Consider the following 14,156-nt stretch of genomic DNA (forward strand, 5'->3'; position numbering starts at 1 on the left):
ACGTAAAATGAAATGATTAAAGACCTGGTGATCTGAAATGCATCTGTCTATCCATTTCTCCCCATGGGGTTGTGACACTCCACCTGGACTGTTTTTATTGGAAATTAATAAAGGAAGTGATTTTATTAAGTCATGTGGATGCTGGATTTTTTTGACGGGATTACAAAGAGTAAAAAGAATATAAATATTGGCTTGTCTATAGTGGAATTTTGAAGCCTTACTCACGTATAATTAAATGTTTTTTAGGTGGTGTAAATTCGGCAGAAGAATAAAAATGTAGCAATGTAATTAAAACGGGTCGGGAAGGATAAGTCCTAAATGTGACCTAACCCTAAAACTCCATTCTTGGTGTTTAGATCCTCTACTAACCCGAAATCCTACCTATTTAAAGGAAATAGTGTTTTTTCTTGTAGAAGTTTCCATAAAATGGTACAACATTGCATGTGACACAATTTGCAAAATTGAATCCTCAAATTAGTCACAATTACACAAAATCTAGCCAAAAATGGGGTTGCAGGTGTATAGCCCAGTAACCCTCAACTCTAGTAAATTTAATAGCAAAATTAAAGTTCTGTCATCATTTATTATACAGATTACCAATGGTGGTTCATGTGTTAGAATTAATAAAATGTGCCTATCCTTGATGTAATTATGCCACTTAGTAAATGAGTATTATATCTGTATGTTGTATTTTTATTACCCACATGTTGGCCTTGGTATTGACACGTTTCGTCGCAAAGAAAAAATGAAGATAAACGTTCATGCATACTAATGTACATGAATTAATTTGGATAAGTAAACCTAAAATTTGTTTGGCTGTTTAACTACTTCTAGACTGCTCAAAGACCATACACATCTGGGGTGACAACACTTTAGTCTGAAATGAGGTGGCAAAGAGTCAATGCAAAGTAAACAGATTGTAGGAGATCATACAGCTGTGGCAGTGGAGAGCTGGCTTTTAGATACAGCCAGACTACCTGTAGAGAAGATAATTTACCATGTTTACCTTCTTGATAGCTGTATACAAAATCTGAACCAACACTTGTGTATATAGGTTATGAAAGGACTTACAGTGATCCTCTGTAACCAGTGATCATGTGATTGCTTGGTGTAGCGAGGAAACATGACCTACTGGGCCCTAGTGCCCAGGCAGCTCTGTTATGCAGTGGCTGAATTTCCCCTGTAACTGGGGCTAACATGCCAGTCCCAGTTACAGTAGAAATCACCAATAAAAAAATATATAATAATATGCTAAAATGCATACCAATGGTGGTCACAGTGTCTGAAATAAAATTAAAATTAAAGCAAAAATAAAATTGAAAAACAAATGCATAAAAAAGAGATAATGTGAGCCTGTAGCCATTCTAGCCCCACCTTCATCTAAAATAATATGTCCAATGTATAAAATAAATTCTATCTAAACGAAAACGCAATCTAAACTGTTTCTCTAGTTGTCTTTTGTGGTCGAAAATGTATTTGGCCAGGAACAGTCCTCCTGAATCATCTAGCAAAACTTTGCATCACCACACACCTTTCAGGCCTTTGTGACTGATATGAGATGGTACTTTGAATTTCAGCATATACAAAGTACAGTATATCTGTATATTCTTTGATAGTAGAGTTTAGGGAATCTTTTTGAAAAAAAATTTGCCAATTTCAACTAAATTTTTCCCAAAAATTCAAATTGCGGCAAATCTATTTGCTGCCAATCCCAAGTACCTATTGCCCCAAAAAAACAATGTGTAAAACTCTGAGTTCTCCTAAAATTTCAATAAAATTGTTCAAAAAAATTCAAATTGCAACAAATCTATTCGTCACTTGGGTTTTCCGAGCATGCTTGGGTGTTCTCCGAGTAGATTGTTTGTGTCCCCGCAGCTGCTTGATTTGTGGCTGCTAGACAGCCAGAATACATGTGAGTATTCCCTAACAAAAAGGCAATCCCTGCATGTGTTCTGGTTGTCTAACAGCCACAAATCATACAGCTGCGGGGACACAAACATAATCTACGAGCACGCCCAAGATACTCGGAGAAAACCCGAGCATGCTCGGAAAACTCAAATAACGAGCACACTCGCTCATCACTATTTCCTGCTAATTCCAAGTACCACAATTTCTCCTATTGCACAAGAAACTAATGTATAACACTCTGAGTTCTCCAAAGACTGTGGACAATCATTTTCAAGCTCTTTAATGGAAATATTTATTTGGTTATGGGTAAATAGATGGTAAGCATTGGAAACAAACTGCCTGTTCCTCACAAACTAATATTCTTCACTGCTGTGATGTCACACTTTATCTGTACAATCTCTTCAGTGTTGTATGACTTTCTCTCCCTATATTGCTAAGCTATGGGCTCTCACCACCAAGATCCAACAAAACATGGCTGATGCATTCCATACCTAGGCTTTTATACAGGCTATGATGTCCTCCTCATTGGCTATGCTATACTATGTGATCTAGTAGCTGCAAGTCATTGTAAGGAAACCCATCCAGTCTCACCCAAGGTCATGTGAGACTTCTCTGGCTGATGCGATCACTTACAATGTGTAAAATGGCAGTTGCCATCTTAGGAGATCCATGCACAGTGAATGAGCAACTTTGGAGTATATCTGTTGAGAGAAATCGGCTTTTTTCTCCTCCTGGATGAATTGCTCACTTTCAATTCATGGGTAAAATCTGTATTCAGTGAAGATAGATTTTCATATTCCTGTGATAGGAGGCAGTTGCTGCTTATAAGATTCTATGGAGGGATTAGGAAGGAGCTAGAGACAGACATCAACATTCTGCTGCAACCCCCATAGAATTATTAGGAGCCCCCTCTGCCATCTCCTATCTCAGAAACGAATCTGTATTCACTGAATACAGATTTTACCTATCAATTGAGGATTTTAGGAATGAAGGATCAGACCTGGTTGAGAAAGAAGCAGATATCTTTAATATAACATATTACATAGAAAACTTAAAACATTTATTCTTTATATCAGTTTGCATCAGACTTTTCAATTTAAAATGGAAAAAATGCTAGTGTAAACCTGACCTTAGTGTGTGTACAATCAATTACAGAAGTCTCTTGTCTGGTAATGGACTGCCGAATACAGAATTGTCAGGCAGTTCAACATGGTGCACATCCCTGCAACTTTCCAGATGGACGTTTCCCATGGATAAATGTTCTTCATCCGCTAATATATCAGGAAATAACTATATATTCAAATCTCTTACCTATTTTGCATACGATCACGACTTACAATGCAATCAAGTGGCAAGTAATGCAATTTTAAGAGTTCAGCTAAAAGATACTCGACACCGCATGCTCCACAACATTGTTTCTCAACTCTAGTCCTCAAGTACCTCCAACATGTCATGGTTTTAGGATCGCACAAGTGATTTCATTATTGTCAATGCATCAGGAATTGCCCCAGGTGTACTTACTATGGGCTATATCCTGCTATAGATATTTAACAAGTGGAATTTTTCCGTATATGTGAAAATGATGTAATAACTTAAGTAACCTTGACACGTAAGGTAATGTGGTTCTCTAAAACTACTGATGCAGTGACCCTTCTAGTGGTATTTGATGCGTGACTATAAATATTTCACAAATAGCTCCTTCCTTTTTTGTTCAAGATATTGTAAATTAAAAGGAGTGAGCTGACTAGCTTTAAAAAAAAAATTATACTACCCTATCTGATCAGGGGCGGATATATCGCCGATGCAGCTGCACCAGGGCCAGGAGGTGGAGGGAGGCCCACCGGCACCAGCAACTATCTCAGCTGAAATGTATAGAACCCACCGACTTCCAGCCCTGCAAAACACACCGCCGCCCAATCAGAGGCCAGCAGCTGACATCAGCGTGCCTGTGACTCGGGGCACGTGGAAGTGACCTCATGTGCCACTACAGGGTCACCGAGGACAGCAGCCGCCTCCTGCGCTTGCTATAAAAAAAGACTCCACGTGGCACGGGAGCCTGGGGGAAGGTGAGTAGCATCATTTGTTTTTAATGCATTACAAAATGGCACATTATAGCAGGATGGGGGGATATATCTACTTGGATGGGGCACATTATATCAGGATTGGGGACATATATACAAGGATGAGGTAAATTATACCAGGATGAGGAACATATATATGAGGATGGGACACATTATGCCAGCATGGGGCACATATATACCTGAGTGGGGCATATATATACCTGGATGGGGCACATTATACCAGAATGGGGAACATATATACCTGGATAGGGCACATATATACCTGGAAGGGGCACATTACACCAGGTTAATGGACATATATATATATATATATATATATATATATATATATATATATATATATATATATGAGGATGGGGTCATTTATACCTGGATGGAGCACATATATACCTGCATGGGGCACATTACCAGGATGGGGTGCATGTATAGGAGGATGGAGTACATTATACATGGATGAGGACATATATACCTGGATGGGGCACATTATACCAGATTGATGGACATATATACAAGGATGGGGGATATGTATACCTGGATGGGGCATATTACCAGGATGGGGTACATGTATAGGAGGATGGAACACATTATGCATGGATGGGGACATATATATATATATATATATATATATATATATATATATATATATCTGGAAGGGGCACATTATACCAGGTTAATGGACATATATACGAGGATGGAGACATGTATACCTGGATGGGGCACATGTATTACTGGATGGGGCACATATATTCCTGGATGGGGCACATCACCAGGATGAGGTGCATGTGTAGGAGGATGTAGTACATCATACCTGGATGAGGACATATATACCTGGATGGGGCACATTATACCAGAATGGGGAACATATATACCTGGATAGGGCACATATATACCTGGAAGGGGCACATTATACTAGGTTAATGGACATATATACGAGGATGGAGACAAGTATACCTGGATGGGGCACATATATACCTGGATGGGGCACATTACCAGCATGGGGGGCATGTGTAGGAGGTTGGAGTATATCATACCTGGATGAGTACATATATACCTGGATGGGGTACATTATACCAGGATGGGGCACATTGTACCTGGCAGGGGACCAGGATGGTGGACGTTATCCCAGGAAGGAGCCCAGAATAGAACACATTATAAAAGGAAGGGGACCAGGATGGGGCACATTATACCAAGAAGGAGACAAGGATGGAGGACACTATACCAAAAAGGAAGCCAGATTGGAAGATATTTTCCCTGGAAGTGGCCCAGTATGGGGGACATTATTACGGAAAGGGCCTTTCTTATTACGTATCATCTTTTCTAGTTATGTATGGAGCGGTCCCTTATTATGTAGCATCCTCTGTTGTTATGTACTGTGCTGTTCCATTATAACATAGTATTACGTCTTGTTATATATAGCACCTTATTCTAGTTATTTTTGTTACTCACAGCGCCCTCTCTTTATTGCATAGTCCTCTCTTGTTAGATATAAAATGACTGCTGATGGAGCTGTCGTGACCAGAAGACCAGTTCATAAACTGCCTCCATCAGAAAAGAAGCTTTACCATGCTCCATAAGCCGTCATTTCAGTTTATATCTAACAAGAGAGAACGCTATATAGTAAAGAACATGGCGCTCAAAATAAACAAAATAATGAGAATCCGATATGTAAGGTTTGGTGCTGCACATAACAAGAATCAAGAAAAAGAGGTAAAAAAAGGACACATCTATAGCAAAAATCAGAGAAGGCCAATGCCATTTGGACTAAAATAACTGGCCATTTGAGCTTCCTTCAGTGAAGGAAGGACCTTCACGTGTTTACTAGATTATAAATTTATACATATCATAGCAATAAACTGTTTCACAAATACAGTATCATATATAATATAAAATAAGCATCACTTATGTCATGCTAGTGAATAACAAGTGGCAAAATCCTGCATCAGCTTTTCAAACTGTGCAAAGCCTTAAGGTTAGAGAGAAAAAATGTGCAGCATCATAGAATGAATCACTTGGTTCACAGTATGGTTGGAGCCTTGATGTCATGACTGTAATAGACTGTACTATATATCAATGCCTTCGAGAGCCTGAGTCAGAAAATATCTTTCCTGAATAATAGTCTGAAAGGATAATACAAAGTCAGTATGCGGTTCTTAGAGCCAATCCAAATCAGGGGTGGAACCAGAGGTAGTAACCTCCGGTGAGAAAGCCAAGCACCATCCCACACCGGGCACACTGATCCCCAGGCCGCCTCTAATTCAGATCAAGGAAATATTACATGTACCACAAGCTCGGTGCTCGACTACCAGGAGATCAAAGGTGGCTATATATATATATATATATATATATATATATATATATATATATATATATATATATATATATACATATAATATATGTACAGAGATATATAGGTATATCTCTATGCAGATATCTATATCTATATATATATATATTTAAATATCTATATATGTATCTATCATCTTCGTTCTCCTACTATTAAAATTAAATATTAAAAGTCTCCCTGTTTCTTTACATATATTTTTTCTTTCCATTGCTCTCCACTGCTTGTATGCAGTCACAGTATGTAGTGATGTATATATATATATATATATATATATATATATATATATATATATATATGTATATATATATATACACACACACATATACATAAATCACCACATACTAAGACTGCACACATGTGATGGAGAGAAACTGAAAAATAAAAATGTTCACGCCCCAGGTACTAACTTACAAATGCGTGTAAATTCATCTATCTATAGTTAACGGAAAATACAAATTTTATTTATTTTTTAAAGTTTTTTTCAATATTGTTTTTTCTATTTTAATTAAAATTCAATTGAGAAATACTGTTGTGTTTGAATAAATCTGCACGTGTGACTCCAAGGTCCGGCGGGAAGAACATTTCTTTTTATTCTATAAATGTTCCCTACAACTCCTTTACTCCAACGATAAAGTTTGTATTCCATACGATACGTTGGGTGATAATTACATAAAAATATCATTTATGATTGGATCACCCATAGATCTCCCATACAGCCGAATATGTACATTATTATATTCATGTGACTTGATGCATTTTTACTTGTGAACCTACTTACACCCTCCATAGATTTCCAGATTGTTATAGAACCACTACATGTTCTTAAGAACACTATATCCGTATCTGTGAATTTAATGAGAAGAGAATAAGAGGCCCCTGTTTAAGGCCCATAGCGGCTCCGGTGGTACCGACACCGATATTAGACTAAGATGATCTAAATTGCAACAAAAATATCTGGTGTATGCAAAATTGCAAAGAAATGTCTCATAATGTATTCTTACAACACAAAAAATGCACCCTGTAGACTATTGATGATGCATTGCCTGCTGATGATTCCAATATATATATATATATATATATATATATATATATATATATATATATATATATATATATATATATATATGTATATATATATATATAATTTACTTATATATTTATTAATTTATATATATATATATATTTATATATATATATTTACATATATTTGTGCATATACTGTATATATATATATATATATATATATATATATATATATATATATATATATATATATATATATATATATATATATATATATATATATATATATATATACTTATATATTTGATACAATGTGAACTATGTTCACATTGTAAGGCCCTAATCCCTAATCCCAGGCCCAAATTCTGCATTTCTGAAATGCTTACTCTTCTCATGATAACCTATTTTTTTGCAGGACAGATAAAAATCAAGTGCTACATTTTTTTCCTTTTCCTTTCTTTTTTTTTCTTATTGCGATATTTTCTTAAACCTGCAGACATCTCTTTTTAATCAATTTTAATGGAATGTTTCCATTGCTGAGAAATCATTAATCATAAAAAGATTTACTGAGAACCAGAAGACGAAGCAGAATCTAAATGGAACAATTTGTAACATTATAAGCTGCATCTATATATAATGGAAATGTGACATGATTGCATAATTCATTGGCATTAGGCCCTTAAGTGGCAATTTTGTCTTAGCAGATGGCTTTTTCCAATGTTCCTCAAATGTGTTTCGGGTTTTCAGATATTGCATTTATAAAAAATCAAATCTCATTATTTTTTTTATTATTATTTCATCGCATTACAACTTTGATTATTTTAGAAATAATAAATCACCATGGGTTTATATTGACATGTATTTTATTTTTTTTTTATTTTTTTTTGCGACATTTCACTTAAACATTGATACTTTGCAGTGTAGCGTGTACAGTGTGGAAATAATGGAACCATTACATTCTGCTCTTATGTAACACATTGGCAAAAAAAAAAAATAATAATACTGTACACTGATAACTGTAGTCTGATGGCCAGAGAGAGCTATTAGGGTTTTTTATTTTCCCGCTTACAATCATACGATACTAATAGTGAGGCCTATTCTTCCAATCCGCATACATATATAATATATATAAACAATTAAACAAGATTATATATTAAATATTGAATAATTATTAAAAAAATAAAAAAATCTAATTATCTAAAAATCAGCTACCGGGAGATGCTGAAGGTAATATATTCTGATGGATGTGAAAATGAAAGGCCACTGGAAAGGTTAGCTCTGTTAATTGAAGCAATCTTTTATCAGGCTACGCTAAAAGATTAAAAAAAGGGGGAAAAAAAGCCAATTTTCCCTATGGTGGCTCTTTCAAACATGTGGTGTATTCGAATCAATTGTGCTCGAGCTCTCTTTCGTAAGATGTTCCATATTTTTTTGCATTAATATCGAGCGATGTAACATATACACGAGGGTGATAATTGCGGTACATAAATGCAGTGGAGCATAATATAAAAGGTTAATAAAATAATAAACAGAATTGGGATTTTTGGAATTGAAATCGTTACTTTTCATAATGGCATGATAAGAATAATATATGGGGTGTGTAGCTCTGCTTTATTACCTTTGTAACGTCTATTCCTGTGTCTTGTACGATACTCCCCCAGCATGTAAATAATCTCCGCTATTGGCAGTGCATATTTTATTTAAGTGAGGATTACTAATATATTACAGTATGCAGTACATCTCGGAAGAATTACATTCCTCACTGCACTATTTCTTTCCGAGTCATAAAATGATTATTTTATGACATTTATCATGCATATTCCTGTAGGTCATGAATATAGAACACATTTCTATGGCCAAGAAAGAATTTGAGAGGAGCAAGAGAGCGCACAGCTGATAAGTCTCAGTCCTATCAAAGCGATTACTGGACCACCCAGAGTGAAATTAATGGGTTACAATGTACTCACAAAAGATTTCCAATGGGTTTTCTTTTTTTGGAGACTGATTTGCAATCTATGGCTAAAACAACAGAAACAAGCTAGCGGTTGCTCATTCATTAACCCCTCTTCCCTATAGTCAGGAGTTTTTCAGCACTCCTAGTAGATCTGACACTTCCAAGGGGACATTTACTACTTGTCAGAGAGAAGGGATGATCCGAATGACTGAGTGCTAAGGCAAAGGGTAATAAACGTAGTGCGGAGATTAGGCCCAAGGCAAAGATACAGGCCACAGAGCAGGGATTATTTTATTCCGGCACAGTCCCAAAGGACTTGGCTTGACAGAATGTTAAGACGTTGCCTTGGTACATATATCTGGAGCCAATACATTTCGCTATTAATGACATAGTACGCCCTTAACGAAGGGCTAACGAAACGAATCTACTGGCCGCTTTTAATAAGTCATATGAAGAAAAACATTAGTTAAGCAAGTCAACAATAAACCATAAAACGAGCCAAAACATAGAGAAAGAAGGGTCTCTGTATCATTCAGCTGTAGTTTAAAGGGGAGGATACAACACACTGCCCATTAAATGAAGCTACCAGCTGAAATAATAGGTTGGTAGAGCCTTGGCATGCAATTAGAATCAACGCATGGAAGAAAAAAAGAGATGAAATAGCGCTACCTTGGCCAAGACAGCGGTCTGTGGTTGAGTTGTGCACCTTGCAGCATGCTTGTAGCAGATACTCTCCTCAACTACGCGTATTCTTAAGCAATAACAACGTAATCCGTATTATCCACCCAAGAATACCCGTCACCGAAGAGAGCCACAAAGCAGCAGCAGCCGGATGGACAATAAATCCATAGCAAGAGAAAAATCCAAACAGGTCCATAAACCAAGTCCAAAATGTCCTCTAGTCCAAGTCCTGAAAGAATAGCAGAGAGCCATGAAGTGTAGTAATGTAAATGAAGATGTGCATCTAGACACACATACACACACCACAAGAGAGTTACGTGCAATGTACCTTGCCTCTCCTCACGTCTTCCTCTGTACTTGCAAAATAACCCTCTCTTGTACGCCTTCCCCCTCCCAAGCTCCAGGCTCTTCAATTGGTCGTCCAATGGACCTATAGATTCCTGCAAGAGAATTGCATGCATATTTAAGTATGGCCATACTGTGAGGAATTCAACAGAGTACACAACACAAGCCATCTACATTATTCCCCATGTATTTGCATGATTATACACAGGGGGGCTGGACATGACATCATCATGGTTAGTCGAATATGTACCATTAGCCAGAGATAAACTCTACATATTTGTATTGATTTGTTTTTTTTGCGTGCAGAGTTTATAGCTGTGACGTACGACATCCACATAACATGTAGGAAGCTTTCAGTTGTAAAATATGCTACGGTATCTGAAAAAGTCAGGATTACTGTAGCTGTGCTGAATGCACAAGTGGATTACAGGCTATGTGAGCGTTATAAAGCCAGATCATCCACCATGAACGGGGTTTGCCTTGCTGAGATTTGTTTGAAGATTCTATAAAGATATTAGTGTTACAGTGATCAGATAAGTGATGTGGGTGCATAAGTCTGGGAGATAGGGTGTGATGCTCCTTATTCTACTTCTTGTGCTTAGAGCACATCTTCAGCCTTGATGGATCAATGGCTGGTTGTACTGCTATATGCATGTATACTAGTAAATCACACACATACACACATGTAATAAAACATATCAGAATAGAAATCATTTCATTAATACTACACACAAAAAAAAGGGACGTTGCGCCTTTAGTCACCATTTCCCCAAAAAATAATATAATAAAATGAATTTGGATAATATGCAGAACTATAGTTTCCAGGTATTTTAATCTGTGTGGGATTATTGCATGCACTTGCATAGAGTGGGGTAAGTGACTATTGTATAGCAGCCTAGATCTGAGAGTGTAGAATACCAATATGGGTGGACGTTTCAGCACCAGTTCATGGACAGCTCCCTTTTGCGGCTGCAGCCAAAAGTGACAGCAGTTGGCTGAGGAAAGCACTCTGTATGTAAAAAAAAAAAAGGCTTAGTGTGGGGCAAAGGAAAAAAAAATAATCTCCCTAACAATTACTGTGCCCTGAAAATTGTTCTTGACACATTAACACCATTTTTGGATCAGATCCCTCTGGCTTTGTGGAGTTTTTGCACCTCCTGTCTTCCTCCTGAAATGTGCCCTCAGGGAAAAGTCTGTATATCTCCTTTAGAACTAGTTGTATGTATCATCTTGATTTTGGCAGTACTTTAAGGAGAGCAAATCCAGGTGTAGGGAATTAAGACTGAAAAAAAGGTCAGTCATTAAGTAAGAGACATAGGGGCCACACCTTTTCTAACATGCTCCTTACTCTAAGATTGGGCTCTATCAAGTCAATGAACCTACTCCATCTAAGGCACTGACTCACCATTCACCCTCTGCAAGCAGCAATATTGCTTTACAATGATGAACTTCTATCCTGAAAGTATAACATATCTTGTCTCAGTCCTCATAAAGGCAGGGGATGCTGGTCTGAAGCTGGTCTGAAGCTGGTCTGCTGACCCTCATTGTTATCTCAGGCAGGCTCATGTTGACTGAGCATCATATGAGATATCATTTGGCTGCTGTGTTTCTTTACTTCAAGCTATAATCTTCAATGGTTTTGGGGGGGATATAAAAGGTGTCGGAATATCGTAAGATGGTTGAAAATCCACAAAATAAGAATGAAATGGAAATCGTCTTTTGTGTGAGCAGAGGGGGAAAAAAAGTCACCACAGTTACAGCATGATTTCGACAAGGGAGAAGAAAAAATAATATTGATCTTCTTTGATGACACATCCTGGAAATAGACATTTTCTAAAGGAATACAGCAGTAAGATAATCGCTCATGCCTTTTATGAAATCATTGCTTACCGTGTAGAATCCGAGACGGTGTCTTGTTTGAGCTGTAAGATGTAGCTGATCCTGGCATTGTGTGTGGGGAGCTGCTTTTCTTCCTTTAGGAATCTGAAATGGGTGGAAGCAGCTTCTTTTTTTTTTTCTCCTCTTGATGATAAACCTGAAAGTCAGTGATCATGAGAATATTCGGCAGAAAGTCCCCAGATAACGTTTGCTAACTGCCGCCTTACAGTCTTCAGCTCCAAGAACCAGAGGGAGAGAGGAGGAAGGAAAAAAAAAAAAAAAAGCAGCAATAGCAATCACATCGATCTGATCTGCACTATCTGCCTGCTGCCTCTACATCCCAACCTCCACATCTGAACACGTAAAACCCTGACAGCTCCCAGCGCAGGGCTGCAAAGAGTTCTTTTTTTTTTCAGCAGCTCCTAATTGGTTCTGGGCAGCATACAGTTACACAAGCTAATGTTAACCATTCAGTAGTGGATCCAGCACATGCTAATGGTGGATTAATTGAGGAAGATCTGACGTACAAGCTTCCTTGCCTCTTATTCATTACTCCCCTACGGGAAAGGACCAGTGTCTTGAGGGACTAAAGGAACATGCAGTTTAAATAAGAGAGAGAAAAATGCAGCATGCAAGAATTTCTTTTTTTTTTAATGAGCTCATACTTTCTAGTTTTCCATGGGAGTTTGTGGCACAGAAGAAACCGCATGTACCCTAAATCTAAAATAAGGGGACACTAACTCAGTAAATGAGCAGTGGGGAACAGGTTAAGTATTTCAACCTCCACTTCATGTTTAAATGAGGGTAAAAGAAAATCTCTTGGAGGATGGGAGAGGGGGAAAGTAAAGATAACAATAAGTCGAGTGATTGATTGAAATCACCGCTGATGATTGTATAAAGATAGAGCTGTGTGGGTGATAAGCTGCATTATCTCTAAAAGCAAAATGGCTTTTTAACTTTCTATTTACATATGACACAGAGCAAAAGCAGCTTCCTTTGTATAGGAGTGAACACAATGGTTGTTTTCACATTGTAACCATTAAACTTTGACACCCTACCAAATACTGTAGGGTAAGAGAGGGAAGTACATCATTGCATCATACGATGAGTAACTCATAGGTGAACTCTTACCGAAAAATGCCCTATAGTGACTTGGATGATGTGATGGACATTATGTTAGTACTGGGGGCAATGGGAAGCCTTTGTATTCTCATGCACACAAAGGCCTGACACATCCTGGAAATAGACATTTCTATAGGAATACAGCAGTAAAGATAATCGCTCATGCCTTTTAGGATAACCATTGCTTACCATGTAGAATCCAAGACTGTGTGTGTGTATGTTTCAGCTCTGAGATGAAGCTGATCCTTGCATTGTGTGTTGGGAGCTGCTGTTCTCCTGAAGGAGCCTGAAATGGGTGGAAGCAGCTTTTTTTTGTTCCCTTCTGATGATAAACCTAAAAGTCAATGATCACGAGAATATCCTATAGAAGGTCCACAGATACGGTCACTATCTGCTCTGGGAACCAGAGGAAAGAGAATAAAGCAGCAATAGCAATCACATCGATCTGATCTGCACCATCTGCCTGCTGCCTCTACATCCCAACCTCCACATCTGACAGCTCCCAGCGCAGGGCTGCAAACAGTTCTTTTTTTTTTAGCAGCTCCTAATTGGTTCTGGGCAGCATACAGTTACACAAGCTAATGTTAACCATTCAGTAGTGGATCCAGCACATGCTAATGGTGGATTAACTGGGGAAGATCTGACGTACAAGCTCCCTTGCCTCTTATTCATTACTTCCCTATGGGAAAGGTCCAGTGTCTTGTGGGACTAAAGGAACATGCAGTTTATATAGGAGAGAGAGGGAGAGACAGCCAGGAGGAAAATGGCTCTGAGTACACAGACGTGGACCAAAACCAATTAGCAGTATTAACAGTTTTTT

The 14,156-nt window shown here is 37.7% G+C and overlaps 1 long non-coding RNA gene across 2 annotated transcripts; it reads right to left on the reverse strand.

Annotated features, from left to right (window-relative positions):
* Positions 1-8,217: 8,217 nt before the first annotated feature.
* LOC143787346 (uncharacterized) lies at positions 8,218-13,813 on the reverse strand. Of its 2 annotated transcripts, XR_013218340.1 has the most exons (4): positions 13,526-13,813; positions 12,227-12,371; positions 10,320-10,431; positions 8,218-10,220 (listed from the first exon to the last, which is right to left on the reverse strand). It is a non-coding gene; the product is annotated as an uncharacterized LOC143787346 (long non-coding RNA). The 2 variants fall into 2 exon arrangements; XR_013218339.1 differs by lacking the exon at positions 13,526-13,813 and having other exon boundaries at positions 12,227-13,203.
* Positions 13,814-14,156: the final 343 nt, after the last annotated feature.

This window comes from Ranitomeya variabilis, chromosome 8 (genome assembly GCF_051348905.1).
Source record: "Ranitomeya variabilis isolate aRanVar5 chromosome 8, aRanVar5.hap1, whole genome shotgun sequence".
NCBI classification, from domain to species: domain Eukaryota; kingdom Metazoa; phylum Chordata; class Amphibia; order Anura; family Dendrobatidae; genus Ranitomeya; species Ranitomeya variabilis.